Below are 15316 nucleotides of genomic sequence, written 5' to 3'. Positions count from 1 at the left end.
TTCCACGAGCTAACAAAAAGCACAGGCGAAATAAAAAAAAAGAGAAGTTAGGAAGGGCTTCAGCACATAAGGGTGGTAGAAGCTTGGAAAACTGTTGTCTTAATGTCAATTAACACAAATCAATTGTTAATTCTAAATGAGCTCAATAGGTTTTTGTTAACCAAATGGGGATGAATAAATATGGGATTTCAGCAAGCAAACAGCCTCATGTTGAATTTTCACCATGACTCACTGACAGTACTCACTCAAGAGTTTAAACAGCTGATTTGTATCCCTATGTTTGGAATTGCCAATTTATATAGGATCATGTACTTCTTTTTCAGATTAGCTTGGTGACTGGATTTGCATTGTCAGGTTTCCATTAGGATATCTAGCTGGCAGTTTTGCTTTTATGCTCAAGTACTTTTGGTTTATAATTCCAACTAAACCAGTAGTGAGATTAAAGCCATAAAATAATTACAAAACTGCCTAATATCAAAATGCCAAACACTACACAGGGGAGTTCAGAGTCAGATTTTAGGGTTAACGACAAGTTCCTCTGCAGTCCCGAGAGTCCAACATTTATGCATTGAAACAAGCACACCTCCGTACCCTGAAATATTCAGTAGCCCAGTAACGCAAAACTCCAATTACATTCAACCAAGCCCCATGTGATTAAGAGACCCTTTCAGCCCTGGGTCTATCAATGTACGTCTCTTTCCTTATGGTTTGCACAAAGGATTTTTCACCATTTTTAAATATTTATCCAATTACCCTAATGAAAGTGTTTAATTCATTTTCACCACCTTCACAGAGCAGCTTTTTGTTTGTCATTTCTACTATATACCGCAGATACAGTTAAAAACAAGACATCATTCCTCCAGGACTGAGGGTGCTACATGGACAGCTCAGACTACATACTCGTACATGGCATAAAGTGCCTAGAAGTGCAAAACACTCAAGTTACACTGTAATAGAAGAATGATAAATCATAGACATCAATGAATCTGATCAGTTCTCTGGTCCTTTTGATCTCCACATTCAATTTTTTTTTTGGCTCCTTGCTCTCCTATCATTTGGAACAGTTTCTCCTTGTTTGAGCATCAAGGTTTTGAACTCATCTATTAAAATATCCCCTGAGCACTTAATGCTTGAGGAAACAATCAGTTTACTGTGTACATTCAGCATGGTTTCTTTCATTTGAAGGGATGCATCAGTTACGCCAGCCAAATATCACTATTCCTGCTTCAGCTCAGATAGTGACCCTCAACATATAATTATATCATGGCAAGTGCATACAGCCCTGTCTGCTCTCAAATATATCCCAATTACGTAATTTTGGCCATCTATCTGTCATAACATGACAACTGCACCTTCACCCCTTAATGATCTCGTTCCCCTGAGGCTTTTCCTGGCATTGCATCACATCTGCTCCTTTGAACATAGAATACAGCACAGAACAGACCCCTCAGCCCTCAATGTTGCATGGGCCTGTGAACTAATTTAAGCCCACTACCCTACACTATCCCATCATCATCCATATGCTTATCCATGGACTGTTTAAATACCTCTACAGTGGCTGAGTTAACTACATTGGTAGGCAGGGCATTCCACACCCTGACCACTGAGTAAAGAACCTGCCTCTAACATCTGTCTTAAATCTATCAATCACCCCTCAATTTGAAGCTATGCCCCCTCATACAAGCAGATGTCATCCTCTTAGGAAAAAGACCGTCACTGCCCATCCTATCCAATCCTCTGAACATCTTGTATGTCTCTATTAGCCTTCTTCTCTCCAATGAGAACAGACCCCAAGTCCGTCAGCTTTTCCTCCTAAGACCAGGCAGCATCCTGGTAAATCTCCTCTGCACCTTTTCCAATGCTTCCACATCCTTCCTGTAATAGGGCGACCAGAAGTGCACACGTATAATTCACATCAGGCCACAACAGCATTTTGTACAATTGCAGCATGGCATCACAGCTCCGGAACTCAATCTCTCTACCAGTAAAACCTAACACTATGCCTTCTTAAATAGCACTTTCAGGGATCGGTGTACATGGACACCAAGATCCTTTCCATTGACCCAATATTCTGCCTTCCTGTTATTCTTCCCAAAGTGAATCACCTCACATTTGTCTGCATTGAACTCCATTTGCCACCTCTCAGCAATTTATTCAAGTCTCCCTGCAACATTTTTCCCACACTCTCCACTACTCCACCGACTTTAGTATCATCTGCAAACTTACTAACCCATCAACTTGTGCCTGCATCAAAGCAGTTTATATAAAAAAAAACACAAAATGTAATGGTCCCAAAACAGATCGTTGTGGTACACCACTAGTAATTGGACTCCAGGCTGAATATTTTCCATCAACCACTCGCTGCCTTCTTACAAAAAGCCAGTTTCTAATCCAAAACTTAAATCACCCTCAATCACATGCCTCTGCATTTTCTCCAAAGGCCTATCATGTTGAACCTTAAAGGCTTTACTGAAGTCCATGTACACCATGCCAACTGCCCTACCCGCATCCACATGCTTGGTCACCTTCTCAAAAAGCTCAATGAAGTTTGCGACACACAACCGGCCCTCGACGAATCCATGTTGACTCTCTCCAATCAAATTGTTGCTTGCTAGATGATTATAAATCCTATCTATCACTTATAATCCTTTCCAACACTTTTCCTAAAGCAGACGCAAGGCTCACTTGTCTATAATTACCAGGATCATCTCTACCTCTTCTTGAACAAGGACACAACATTTGCAATCCTCCAGTCCTCAGGTACTAAACCTGTAGACAATGATGACTTTAGTCCAAGGAACACTAATTTGAACAGCTATAGGTAGATCAGGTTGTGGCTTAGCCTCCATAACTTACTCAGGCTGGACCACTTTAAACACCATTATGCCCTTCTGCTCACGAGTTCAGGTCCCTCATACAATCCAAAGATAACATCACTGCACCTGCCATCCCCAGCTTTTCTTACTAGAAGTTGCCCTCTGACATAAACTGACAATACATTGACTTCAACATAGATGGAATCACTCACTACTGCCACTCTTGACCCCTACACTTTCTGATTTGTCACATTGCTTGTGTGACATCCAATACTGAGTGAGCAGAAATATCGTCTAAGTAAATTTTGACAGTCTTAGCCACCATCTCAAGGACAACTTGGATGAACAATAAATGCTGGCCAGCCAGTGATGACCATATCCCCATGAGAAAATAGTACAGTTTCAAACACTTAACTATACCCACCCCTTGTCTCCAATAAATGCAAGGAGCCACAGAATCTTTTGTCACCAAGACTGAAAACAATCTGACCAGCTTCCACGGCCACATCACTGCCCTTCAACAGCCAAACGTCCAATGCTTCCATGTCTTTCTCAACTTTTTCTCCCATCTCCTATGATGGACAGTCCAAGGTAGTCATCTCCATAATTCCCACCTCCTATTCCTTCTGAACTGTTCACCACTTAATTTCTCCTCCTGGTTCCAAGATTAGCTGGTGGTGCAAATAGTTCTCCAACTAGATGTCATACTAATTTCCTTGAAATCGCTTCACCTCACGTTTCAAACCAAAACACGCACACATCTACCTTAGCATCCCCTGTCACTGTCATCTATATGCTGTTATGCTGCGCAACAGTAACATGATCCAAAGCTATAGTTTTACTTTTTACATAAACAGCTTGGGGTAATTAGCATATCTACCCACCTCTTGTCTGAATTACTGAACTAATGCTTAATTACCAGATCACTTCTTCCAACAAAAATCAGGAAGACTGAAATTTCAGTTCTCATGGACGGTAATATTTTGACCCCAAGATTAACTTCTGACTTTACACTATCACTGGATCTGCCTATTTCTTTGTAACATGACTTGCCGGAGATCACCTACTTTGCTTTTTTAAAAAACATGTTTTTTACTTCCAGAATCAGCTGTTCCAACATAGTCTGCTTCGTCCAATACGTTCTACCCTCCAAAAACTGGAAATCGTCCTATACTCTGCTGCCTATTGTTACAACAGGGGTAAACATTCCTGTTTACTTTAAAGCAGCAACACAGGAAAGCTTTATCCCATGCAGTAAAACATGAAAATTCAAGGCACCAAGAACTATTTAAAGTAAAAATTAACAACTTTACTTCTTAAATTATAACAGGAGAATAACTAACAACTATTTATGATGCCTTCCTTAACCTATCTTTTCCCTCCCACTTTCACAATACTAGTCTGATAAAACTCCTAATTAAGATTTACAAAACAAAACTTATCTCAAAACCAGGCAACTTTCGGTTCTCCTCTGTATTCTTATCTTTTCTTCTACTTGGGGATTCTGCTTCACAGGTTACTGATCAATAAAAGGTACCTTTAAGAGAGAGTTATTTTTCAGGCAGTCTTTACATGCTGGTAGCGTGGCAGTTCTCTTCCCAACTGTTCAATTTTCCCCAGTCCTATACCCCCCAAAGCATCGGATTGTGTCACTGAATTTAATATATTGACAATCTTAAAAGCCAAAGTGCATTGGAGTTTTGTTTTTTTTGGAGGTAAATTTAAACTGATTGGCCTAATTCAAATCTGTTTTTGTCTCCAGGCAACCAGCTACCCTAACTGCTGGACCAAAAGATTACATTATATTTTTTTTCAGAACATGCGGTGCTTGTCAGGTTGTTCTATTGCTTTTAATGCTCTTAAGAAAAAAGGTACAGCACACCCACATTTTCATAACACTGTCTCTAAACTGGCAGCAAGTCCCACTGTACTCACTAACCTATACTGACTCCCAGTTAAGCATCTTTATTCTAAAATGCCGATTCTGGTTCTCCTATCCCTTTCTCTCTAATCTCCAACCACAATCCTTCAAGATGCATTTTTAAATTGATCTGTTTGGACATATGACACAGCTCTGCAGCAGATAGGACATCAGTTTAGAACTTCTGCTCCAGAGGTAAAGACATGACCACTGCTCTACAAGGCAGTATATACCCTTCAGGCTTTATTTGTTCCTCTAATTCTGGTCTGTCCTGCAATCTCACCATTAGTTGGCATAAATTTAGTCACCTGGACACTAATTCCTTATTTTCCTCCCTACTGCTTCTGACTATCTGCTTCCTCATCCCACTTTAAAGACCTCTTTGACCAAGCTTTTGGTCACATGGCATAATATTTCTTGATACAATCATACTTGTTGTGGTTCTGTTCGCCGAGCTGGGAATTTGTGTTGCAGACGTTTCATCCCCTGTCTAGGTGACATCCTCAGTGCTTGAGAGCCTCCTTTGAAGCTTCACAGCAGGCTCCAAAGCACCGAGGATGTCACCTAGAGAGGGGACGAAACGTCTGCAACACAAATTCCCAGCTCGGCGAACAGAACCACAACAACGAGCACCCGAGTTATAAATCTTCTCATGAACTTCAAACAATCATACTTGTTTGATAATGCTGCTGAAAGAGACATTTATCTTAACCAGTAGAGCAATGGCAATAATTCACTGCATTCCCCACAGAAGAAAAAGCAAACTTCATTTTCCGTTTATATAGCAGGCCTGTCATTCACTTTGATTATCTTTTCTCAGTGAACTGCAGCACTCAAAATCTCAGCTGCAACTAAAATCTCTCCTTCAGCTAAACTAAGACAACAGAACAGTGCTCAGTTCCAGCTCTAACCACAGTGTAGCATGCACTGGAATATCCTCAAAACATTTCAAGAGCCAGACTATTTATTCAGTACAGAAAGAGGTCCACCATTTCCATGCCTGTTAAACAACCATCTGTTCTAATGCCATTTTCTAGCATTTGGCCAGAAGCCTGGGTATGTTATGGCACTTTAAGTGTGCATTGAAGTAGTTCTTAAATGCCTTGAAGGTTCCAACCCTTTTAGGCAGTAAGTTTGAGATACCCATAACTCTGGGTTTAAAAAAATCCATTTCCTTCAAATACCATCCACATCTCCTACACCTCATCTTAAAACTCTGCCTCCCCTGGTTATTTCACAACCTCATAGTTGAGTTGCTCGCGCCCAAGCAACATTTTGGTGAATCTCTTCTGCAAGCTCTCTAATGCAATCACACCCTTCATGTAGTGGAATGATCAGTATTCAAGCTGTTGACTGATTTACTATATACAGCTCCATCATAATGCTCTTGTATTCAATGTCTTGACTAATAAAGACAAGTAGCTCAGCAGCCTTCTTAACCATCTTATCCACTTGCCTTGCTGCCTTTAAGATGTAATGCATTACTTCACTTTTCAGGATAAAGTTCCATTTGACATTGTTCAGTCTATCTGTCCAGTCCATCTGTATCATCCTCTGGTTTAAAGCTTTCCTTCTTATTTATCACAACATTCTTCACGTCATTTGCAAACTTGATCATACCTCCAACATTTCATAAAACCATTAATCTTAGGAGCAGAAATTAGGCCATTAAGCCCATTAGTGTTTGTTCTGCCATTCAATCATGGCGAACAGGTTTCTCATCCCCATCCTCGCACATCTCCCTGTAACCCTTGATACTCAAGAACTTATCACCGTCTTAAATATACTCAACAACCTGGCCTCTATAGCTTCTGCGGCAGTGAATGCCATAGAATCGCCAATCTCTGGCTGAAGTAGTTTCTCCTTATCTCCATTCTAATGAAAAGGTCTTCCCTTTACTCTATGGCTGTGCCCTCTGCACAGTCTTTCCTACCAACAGAAAGATGTTCCCAACATCGACTCTGTCCAGGTCATTCAGCATTCTAAGTTCCCATTCAATCCCCCCTCTTGCTTCCAAGTTCCATCAAGTATAGACCTACAGTCCGCAAACCTTTCTTGGGGGCGGCACAGTGGCTGTGGTTAGCCCTGCTGCATCACAGTGGCAGGGACTCGGGCTGAATTCCTGCTTCGGGTGACTGTCTGTGTGGGTTTCCTCAGGGTACTCCAGTTTCCTCCCACAATCCAAAGATGTGCAGGTTAGATGAATTGGCCATGCTAAATTGCCCAGTGTTCAGAGGTGTGTAGATTAGGTGCATTAGTCAGGAGTATATGTCGAGAAATGGCTGGGTGCAAAATGATCATACCAAAAACATAAAAATTCTGGCAAGAATTATGCCCAACATATTCAACAGAAAATTTGTCAGAAAAACAGACAGGAAATAGTAACACTAAACAGGAGGCAGAATAATTTTTTTCCCCAACAGCAGCAACTTCCCAACACAAGGCAAATGTAAAAAATGTTACACCAAAAAAAAAGTTATTCAAAATAAAAGGACTGGTTCCAAATCTGGGAGTTAGGAGATAAAAGACTGACTAATACAAAATCAAAATATTGCAGATGCTGGAAAGCAAATTGACAAAACAAGACTGAATATATCCAGAGGGTCAGACAGTATCCGTGGAAAGAAACAAAATTAACTTCACAAGTTGAGATGTAAAGAGAGAAACATAAGAAATTTTAAACCAGTGGAGGAAAAAGGGGCTGAAAAACAAGGCAAGTCAGTGATAGGACAAAGATGGAAAAGATGAAATTACAAAAGATTGGATGATGTTACAGTAAACAGTAGTAATAGGCACTCTAAAAGAAAAAAAGATTGTTTCCACTGAGACATGAATGGTTTGACAGCAATCACCTGAATGCAACATCCAGACAGGGACAAGAAAAAAAAACACAGAGAAAAAAAAGGAGCAACTTGAAGGCAGAGGTTATGATCTTAACCTGGTAAACTTGGTTTATTCAAGAGCGCTGAGTCAAGAAAAATGGCACCATTGCTCAAGTTTGTGCTATGCTTCATGCAGGCCATGATCAATATGGTTAGGATGGAAGCAAGACAGGGAACTAAAATGACAGACAACCAGAAGCTCAGAGTCATGATTGCAGACAATGGACATATTCCATACAATGATCACCAAACCAGAAACAGGTCTCCTCAAGGCAGAGGACATTGTGAACAGTGAAAACAGGAGACTAGAGTCATACAGTCAAAGAGGTGTACAGCATGAAAACAGGCTCATCCATGCTGACCAGATCTAGTCCCATTTGCCAGCACCCAGCCCATATCCCTCTAAACCCTTCCTATTCATATACCCATCCAAATGCCTCTTAAATGTTGCATTTGTACCAGCCTCCACCACATCCTCTGGCAGTTCATTCCATACACATACCACTCTCTGCAGGAAAACGTTGTCCCTTAGGTCTCATATCTTTCCCCTCTCACCCTAAACCTATGCCCTCGAGTTCTGGACTCCCCCACCCCAGAGAAAAGTCTTTTCTCATTTATCCTGTCCATGCCCCTCGTGATTTTGTAAACCTCTATAATGTCATCCTTCAGCCTCCGACATTCCAGGGAAAACAGCCCCAGCCTGTTCAGCCTCTCCCTATAGCTCAAATCCTCCAAACCTGGCAACATCCTTGGAAATCTTTTCTGAACCCTTTCAAGTTTCACAACATCTTTCCGATAGGGAGGAGACCAGAAATGCACGCAATATTCCAAAAGTGGCCAAACCAATGTCTGGTACAGCAGCTACATTACCTCCCAAGTCCTGTACTCAATATTCTGACCAATAAAGGAAAGCTTACCAAACGCTTCCTTCACTCTCCTATCTACCTGCGACTCCACTTTCAAGGAGCTAAGAATCTGCATTCCAAGGTCTCTTTGTTCAGCAACACTCCCTAGGACCTTACCATTAAGTGTATAAGTCCTGCTAAGATTTGCTTTCCCAAAATGCAGCACCTTGCATTCATCTAAATTAAACTGTTTGCCACTCCTCAGCCCACTGGCCTATCCGATCAAGATCCCATTGTTCTGAGGTAACCTTCTTCGCTGTCCACTACACCTCCAATTTTGGTGTCATCTGCAAACTGACGAACTAAACCTATGTTCACACCGAAATCATTTATATAAATGACAAAAAGAAGAGGACCCAGCACCAATCCTTGTGGCACTCCACTGGTCACAGGCCTCCAGTCTAGATTGAAAGAAGTACAATTAAATCTGTTTCACTGGGAAAAAGCATCTGAAATCTTGGACAGTGGGAAAGAGTGGTGGTAAATGGGCAGGATTCCAGTTCTTGTACAGGGCTGGAAATGCGCTTTAGGGACTTAAAGGATGTTAGGAGTGACAGGAAATTTACTAGGGAACAGCCCCTTCAGAATACTGTATTGGTACAGCAAAGAGTACAAGAATATCCTTTGTCACCTGAACATGATCCATTTTATACAAAGGCTACTGGAACGGAAAGGGAGGATAAGGAGAACCCCATTCATGGTTTTTGAAGGGAGGTAAAGGGGTGAGAATAGAGATGCATGAAACAGACTGGACAGTTTCCCCAATTTCACATGCTTCCACGAACCATCGAGGATTGAACCCCTGGTTGACAAAAGACAACTTTGGAACTCAACCAGAGATTAAAAAGGTGGGACATACAGCAGTGTAACCCAAGACTGGTTCTACATTTACACTGTCAGGTAATGTAACTTAAAATCTATTCTGTATCTAAAACTGGTACCTAGGTACTTTGTACCTAAGCTGACACCATGAGGGGGGCATTGTAAACTTTTCACTGTACTTGAGTACACAAGACAATAAACCTATTCTAATTCTAAACCAAGTCCTCCACAGTCCCAAGTAGGACATTCACTTGTCACAGAGTCTAAAAAGCATGCTTGAGTGTTGCAGGACAGAATCATGCAGAACATCCCCCATATTAATTCCCAATATCAGCCAATGTTATCATGCCTTGACACCAGCATAAAGATTCAGACTTCAAAAAAAGAGAAAATTCAAACAAACTTGAATTCCACGTACAATCCAACCAGCAAGCTACATATCAGGTGCACTTTCAACATGCTGCGTCACATCTGAGGAAGAGAACTGGACAAGGGAATTTGCTTTTCTACATAGAGCTGCCAAATACACTTTAAAATGTTTTAGCTGGAGACGGAACTCGACAACAACGACGACGACAACGACGACGACGACGACAACAACAACAATTTATTGGTCCCACAATATAGAAGTATGAAATCTATACACATCTGTCCTGAACAAGTCTGAAAACTTCAGGCAGTAATCATGTACAAGTTCAATCAAACAGCAACATTTTTCCTAAAACAGTGGGTAAAACGGAGATAGTTCAGCTGAGTCTAGAGATTAAAAAGCAGAGAATTAAGGAATTTGTCATTATAAACTAGGATTATTCTTGCACCCTGTTTATTTTACACAGTGTTGTTTTAACAACCCTTACTCGAGATTGGGTAAACAAGACAATTTGTAGTATTTCAGGAATATTCTTTTTGAGAATGATGGAAACCCAAAACTTTGAAGGACTGTTAAAGTGCTCCAACCCAGCTCACTGGGGTCAGAGATCTGTAGCGTGGAAAGAGGCCTTTCGGCCAGTTTCATCCACGCTAGTCAAAAATAGCCACATAGGTATTCTAACCCAATCTTCCATCACTGTGCCCAAAGCGTTGTCATCCCAAGTGCACATCTAAATATTTCAAAGAATAGTTCCTTCGTCTATACCTTCTGTAGAAACATCCGGACTGAAAAGCAAGGAGCATGATCCAACCTGATCTCAGGACTAAAGAATGCCAACTTTGTGTCTCTCCAAAATTTGTGAACTCCTGGTTGCAGGTTCAAATACAAATTAACTTTTAAGTACAAAATCTTGGCCAACACTTCAATATCGTGCTGGGGGGCGGGAAAGTGATACGATGTTGGTACTTTCTGCACGAGGAACTGTCTGCCGATTCAGGAAACAAGATCCGACGGGACCAGAGTGCGGAGTTTCCCTGGTATGCTGCATTACATTTGTTTCTCAAACAAACCGGTTTAAATTGCCTCATGGCATGGCTGTCGGTTGAACCGTAGTACGTAGTAAATTTGTTAATAGATTCACTTACATAGTGATTATATTTCAAAAATACTTTGTTGGCTCCAAAATAATAATAATGAGACCGTCCTAAAATCGTGAAGGACGCGATTGTTAGGAAAGATTTGCATTCACTAAATTCGCCAATAATTGCATTAACGTAGCGCCTTTGACATAGCAAAAATGTGTTTCGGTGCTTCACAAGAATAATCAAACAAACCTCTGACGCTGAACCACACATTTGAAAAAGATTTAGAGCAACTCACTTTGCTCACGCAAAAACGCTGAAACCAACCATGCTCGAATGCGTTCGACAACAGGAATAATATTCTACCTCTTCATGTCTACAACGTGTCCACCTGCCACGATCAACAAAACAAATTCTCACTCCACCAGCAGACTGCATGGTGTAAATAGCAGAGGCGGAGTCCGCTTTTCATTGAAAGTTGTAAACAACGTAAAACATTACAGTCCACGTTCTTACATAGCCACGTTCTAGAATTAAACTCTAAACAAAAGAACTGCTTACAGTATTCCTGAAAAAGATTAAACCTTAATTCGACTCTACTTGCTGTCGCACAAAGACATTTCAGAACTCCAATAGCCACAATAAAATTACTTGCACTGCAATCGTGTTAATTCAAACGCCTTAATTCATTATCAAAAGGAGGACCATTGACATTTAGAGGTTACGCATTCCTTACACGCGAAAATTTAGACTACAAACTTTGTAGAGAAAAACATGACAGGGCACTAGACAGCTAGAAAATGCACGGGTCGCCAACAAACCATTTGTTACATCTTTAACACTAACGAAATTCCTCCACTGTCGTAGTATCGAATTAGAAATTACAGCTTTGCTACCACAGAAGCAGCAAACATTTTTGGCACGATTAAAATAACTTCCAATAACTGGGTTTGACTATACTCCAAACAATCCAAACTCGACATTTCATAGCATTAGTTCGCCTTGCAGTTTGCCACAACATCCTCAAGCTAAATACGTTTGAAACAGCTTTCCAAAATATACAGAAGAGCAGAGATCGCTACAAAAGATATATAACTGTAAATGATCAAGTTTCACATGATTCGGACTCAATCTGATCGTGCTCCACAGTCAGGAACTCCTTCTTTCCTGATCATACTAGTTTCCATTCTTGAAAAATCATTGGCAAAAAAAAATCGGGATCCGTTAACAGGTAGCTGGGAATTAATTCAATGCACTAACGTAAACAGCCGGATGTTTTTATCTCAAAATGAAAACAAAATCAAAATAAATGCTCGAGATACAAATCGTCCATCCTCGGAAATCCTTACACGAATGGTGTTGACGATATTGTTCATGGCATACCTTAATTCTGCACTGCCAGCTGAGAAGAGGTTTCCTTCTCGAACCGGGGAGGGCGTCCCAAAACAGATTAATTACAACACCTTTTGTTTAAGTTGTACCGGACCACTCTTCCAAAAATAAACCGCTTCTTCCACCAGAGCAAACAGCAGAGAGCGTTGCCCGCCTCTTCCTTTTTTTTTGTTGTTGGGTGCTGCTCCTGATTTCGGCCTGACTTAACGGCGTCTTTCAAACAGAATTGAGGGGGGGGGGGGGGGGGGAGAAAAATCTTCCACCTCGTTCACCCCCGGGAAATGGAGGGGAAACAAGAGAAACAAACAAACATAAAAAAAATACGGTTCGGAAATTGCAGAAACCAAGAACCTTTTTTATTCCCCCACCCCTTTCTGAAAAGGATTTATCTGAAAGGGGGTTCTCGTACCTCCTTTCCGGAGGCGAAAAAAAAATCCCAGACCTGCTGCAGAGTTTGCCCCCAAGCCACTCACTTCTCGCCGGATTAATGTACCTAGAAGAAGGGGTGGGGGAGGAGGAGGGAAGATCTCGACCTGAAGTATATTCAATGAAAGGAGGGAGGGAACCACTGAGATTTTTAACAGGGAAAAAGGAGCAAAGAGCTTCAAATCACAGCCAGCGAAACCGCTCCTTCACCCGCACCTTCTTCTTCGCCTCCTCCTCCTGTGGTGAACAGCAAGCAAACCCGCACGGTCTCCCTCACATCGAACAGCACAACGCCGCCACCCCCCTTGAACCGCCCCTTACTTCGGCATTCCACCAGTCACAATCACGATAATAATGATTCACATCAATGCTGTCCAATAGGTGGAAAGTATATATAATTGGCAGAGTTAGTAACCAATTGACATGCGGCTTAAGCGCCGTTGACAATGATTGACGTACGAAGAAAGCAATCAAAGCTCGTCCGGATTGCTGGTCCCATATGAACCAATCGCGTCTCGTGTAAGGCGGGATTTCACGTTGACGTCCGCCCCCTTTCCACGATGGCCAATGCCGTTGCGGAACTTAGTTTAATCGCCGTACATAGAAGCCAATAGATAAACAGACTCCGTAAAGACGAACCAATCATTGTCACAAGTGGGCGGGGAACCAGCTTGTTTGTAAAGCGCTCTGCACCAATTAGCTTGATTGTTGTTGGAGGGACTGCAGTGCGTAGGAATGATCAGCGCGATTTGTGGATAAGTTGGTGAACCAAGTGTTTTCAGCGTCCAAGGTAAGCACATTTTTATATTGTTAACTGCCACTGATGATCAGTTATGAATATCTTATGATCATAAAGCTAGCAATATGAGGTTCGGATTCTACTGAAACTATGTCAGGGACTTTATGTCACTGTCCTCTGGGCCCAGAAACTGTGATACGTTCCGAGTCGGCCTCTTTTGACAGCCCCTTTATAAAATCAGGTAACGAATGATGTACGTTCCTGCCTTGAATGTTAAATACATTGAATGTTATGACAAATATTTCCCCTATTGTGATTCAGTTTTAATGTTTGCACTTCATTTTTTAGGACAGCAGGTCAGAATTGTTTGGTTGCGCCTCCATTCATCAAACTCGCCTATGGTTATGATTAGAGTTGGTTGTTTACATGACATGAACAGTTCAGCAATTTAGTGATGTTTGTGTTGAATTACCAAGTATGGATTGTGCTATCCTTCTTGAAATACAAACTTTGTTTGTTGACCCTGCCTGAATGTTATTTTGCCAAGTAAGTAATATACAGCTATGGACTTTGGATTATCCCAGCATTCAAAACAGTCTGACAATCTTCAATGAATTGTAATTTTTTTATAGACCGGGCAGTTAATAAGTGACATAAAACTGTGGATGCTAGGAATATAAAACAAAAACTGATTTGTTAGAGAAGCTCAGCAGGTCTGGGCGCATATTTGGAGAGAAAGCAAGGTTAACATTTCAAGTCCAGTGACAGGCACAGCTTCTATTTGTCCTGAGGTATCAAAATATTTCTGTATGAATCTCCTGTTAAATGTCAAAAAGATGGTGTGTCTGATTAAATTAATCTGTTTGCCATATTGGATGTTGTAATAGGTACTGATTATTACGGTAATAACTTGAAGAATGACTTTTAATAGGACTTGTCTATTTGTTTCTTTTTCACAAGCTTCTAATAAAATTATAACAGAATCACAGAAGTATTATATAGGGGAAGGACGACGTCCCTGCACCAGTTTGTTAAATGAACATGTTACTTAGTCCCAATCTCTTGCTTTTAACCCCACACCCTTGCACATTATTTTTATCCAAATAATCCACAAATGCCCTCTTGAATACTTCAATTGAACCTGTTTCCACTACACTTGCAGGAGGTGCTTTCCATACCTTGACTTACTGAGTGAAAAAATTTTTCCTCACTTCATCCTTGCTTCTTTTGCAGATGTGGATTGGTTGGGCCGAAGGGCCTGTTTCTACACTTTAGGGAATCTAATCTAATCTAATCATTTTATGCCCTGTTGTTCTTGTTATTTTCATGAGAAGTAACAATTTCTCTCTATAGTCTGTCCAACTCACTCATGATCTTGAAAACCTATATCACATCTCCTCTTCGTGTTCTCCTCTGCATGGAGAACAGTCCCCAACCTCTTCATTCTATCTTCATAATTGAAGTTCTTCATCCCTGGAACTCTTCTTGTAAATAGTTTTTGCATTCTGTCCAATATATTCATTTTGTTTTTCATTTTGTACATAATATTCTAGCTGAGGTGTTTTATACAAATTCAACATCTGCTCTTTGCTCTTGCACTCAATGCTTTTATTAATAAAGCTAAATATGCTCTACTTATGCTGTCTCTCTGATTTGTGCATACATATACCATTGTCCCACTATTCCTGCAACCCCTTTGCATTTATCCTCTTTTAGTATTGCTTTTGTAGTTCTTACTACAAAAATGTATCGTACAGGAATAAGAGTAGGTCATTCAGCCCCTTTAGACCTTCAGTCTGTTCCATCATTCAATGAGATCATGGCTGATTTGTGGCCTAACTCCATATACTTGCCTTTGGTCCATAATCCTGAATACTTTTCCTTAACAAAAAAAGTCTATTACAGATTTAAAGTTAATAACTCATTTACTATTCACTGTTTGTGGAAGAGAGTTGCAAATG

General features: G+C 40.8%; 2 protein-coding genes across 12 annotated transcripts in view; one reads left to right on the top strand and one right to left on the bottom strand.

The window, feature by feature from the left end:
- The window catches only part of arvcfb (ARVCF delta catenin family member b), a 303746-nt gene extending 290822 nt beyond the window's left edge, over positions 1-12924 (bottom strand). For 3 of the 9 annotated variants that reach the window (XM_072587761.1, XM_072587760.1, XM_072587762.1), the window contains exon 1: positions 12600-12875. The gene's annotated coding sequence lies outside the window, so the exon portion shown is untranslated. The other 6 variants (XM_072587755.1, XM_072587754.1, XM_072587759.1 and 3 more) reach the window with 6 other exon arrangements.
- Positions 12925-13304: 380 nt separating this feature from the next.
- The window catches only part of tango2 (transport and golgi organization 2 homolog (Drosophila)), a 188339-nt gene continuing 186327 nt past the window's right edge, over positions 13305-15316 (top strand). For 2 of the 3 annotated variants that reach the window (XM_072587751.1, XM_072587750.1), the window contains exon 1: positions 13305-13406. The gene's annotated coding sequence lies outside the window, so the exon portion shown is untranslated. The remainder of the gene's footprint in view (positions 13407-15316) is intronic. The other variant, XM_072587753.1, reaches the window with a different exon arrangement.

Source organism: Chiloscyllium punctatum, chromosome 17, assembly GCF_047496795.1.
Source record: "Chiloscyllium punctatum isolate Juve2018m chromosome 17, sChiPun1.3, whole genome shotgun sequence".
Classification (NCBI taxonomy): Eukaryota; Metazoa; Chordata; class Chondrichthyes; order Orectolobiformes; family Hemiscylliidae; genus Chiloscyllium; species Chiloscyllium punctatum.
Note: the sequence above shows the minus strand (reverse complement) of the source record. Positions and strands in the feature narration are given on the sequence as shown.